This window comes from Sciurus carolinensis, chromosome 12, assembly GCF_902686445.1.
Source record: "Sciurus carolinensis chromosome 12, mSciCar1.2, whole genome shotgun sequence".
In the NCBI taxonomy this organism is placed as follows: domain Eukaryota; kingdom Metazoa; phylum Chordata; class Mammalia; order Rodentia; family Sciuridae; genus Sciurus; species Sciurus carolinensis.
Genome location: NC_062224.1, coordinates 66,209,410 through 66,211,037, shown reverse-complemented (window position 1 = coordinate 66,211,037; position 1,628 = coordinate 66,209,410). Strand labels below are relative to the sequence as shown.

General features: G+C 47.9%; 1 pseudogene; it reads right to left on the bottom strand.

Moving 5' to 3' along the window:
* Positions 1–660: 660 nt before the first annotated feature.
* LOC124962384 (astrocytic phosphoprotein PEA-15-like) lies at positions 661–1,133 on the bottom strand (annotated as a pseudogene).
* Between the last annotated feature and the right edge of the window lie 495 nt (positions 1,134–1,628).

Genomic DNA, 1,628 nt, shown 5'->3' with positions numbered 1-1,628 from the left:
TCCCAGAGCAAAAATGTTGGTGGGGGATGGGGATGGGGGTGCCTGAATGATGACTGCTCCATAGGATTTGCTCTTTGGGACCAGGAAAGGATCCAGTGGTGTTTTTCCATTAGATCCCTGGCTTATACCTATCGTAGGCCCATGAAAGGGGCATAAAAAGGGACCTGCTGGCACCTAGGCCCTCCAGCCTGAGGAATAGCAGGAAACTGAACTTTTTAGCTAATTCAGCATCAGGGTACAAACACTGAACTCCAGCTTTTCTTTGCCCCTTCCAGGTAGAGACTGGCCTCTTTGTCTTCCCTCCTTTCCTTCCTGCTTTTCTTTAGATTTACCCACCATTCCCATACCTCACCATCTCAGGTCCCAGATGTAGGAAAATGCAGGTTCTTTCTGCTTCCACATTTTAAAGATGTGGTGCGGGAAAGTGGAAGAAAGGGAAGTAGGTAGGAATGTGCAAATTTCTATTTGCATAGAAATAGCTCCCACCTCCCCCTAGAGTGGGGAAACTAAGGTCCCCCCCCATCCCGACCCCCACCCTCCTCACAAGGAGGAGGAACTAGATGAGCTAGACATACAGACAGACAGCCAGAGCGTGCGCACATGCGCGCACACGCGCAGAGTAAGGGAGTTAGGACCAGGGTAGTGGGTGCATGAAGGTACTGCCCTTGCCCCCTCCCATGGAGGCTAGGGAAGGGAGTGGTCTGATGAAGGTCCAGCCTTCCTCTTCTTCCTCCCCCTTGCTCAGGCCTTCTTCAGTGGGGGAGCAGTTTGATGATCTCTTCCTCAGAGGGCTGCCCAATAATGTCTTTGTACTTCTTGGCACTAGGAATGCGGGTTAGCTTGGTGTCTAGCTCATCCTCCGCAGAGATCTTCAGGACACGAGTTCTGTAGTCAACCACCATAGTGAGTAGGTCAGGACGGCGGGAGATCTCAAAAATGTGCTCAATATAGGAGAGGCTGTCTCTGTCCAGCTTGTCGTGGCTCTCCAGGAAGCTAAAGCAGGCACCGCCCCTGGTGACCTCCTCACCCTTCTCACTGGGAATGTCCTCCTTGCCGGCTGACTTCAGCTGTTCCAGATCTTCAAGGGTGGTGTTGTTAGTCAGGTCCTGGAGGAGGGTCCCTTATTCGGCCATGAGGCCTCCAGAGCTGAGAGCCCAGGACGCGGGCACTCCCAGGTCCCTGGTTCCTGAGCAGCGTCTGGAGCCTCCTCCTTGGCTCTTGCCGCCGCTGCCGCCGCCGCCCAGCAAGAAACACTTAAAAAAATAAAAGCACTTATATTTACTCTCCTAGTCCTATTGCTAACTTTGATGCATATTATTTATCACACAGACACATACAGAAAGTGAAATTGTACTCGATATATTCTTGTGTAGTCTGTTTTATTCACTTGCCATTTTCAGACATAATAACTTGCCTGGAGACCCTTGACTTTTTTCTTTAAAAATTAATAGTTATATTAGGATATGACTTACAGTTTATAATTTTGATTTAATTTCCCCAGGGACACAGTGGTACCTTTCAACATATAGATTTAGGGTATTCTATTATTGTTAAAATTTTCCCTTAGATTATAGTTTTAAATATTCTTTTTTTAGTATTGTATCATCTCAGGAACTGTAATTATATTG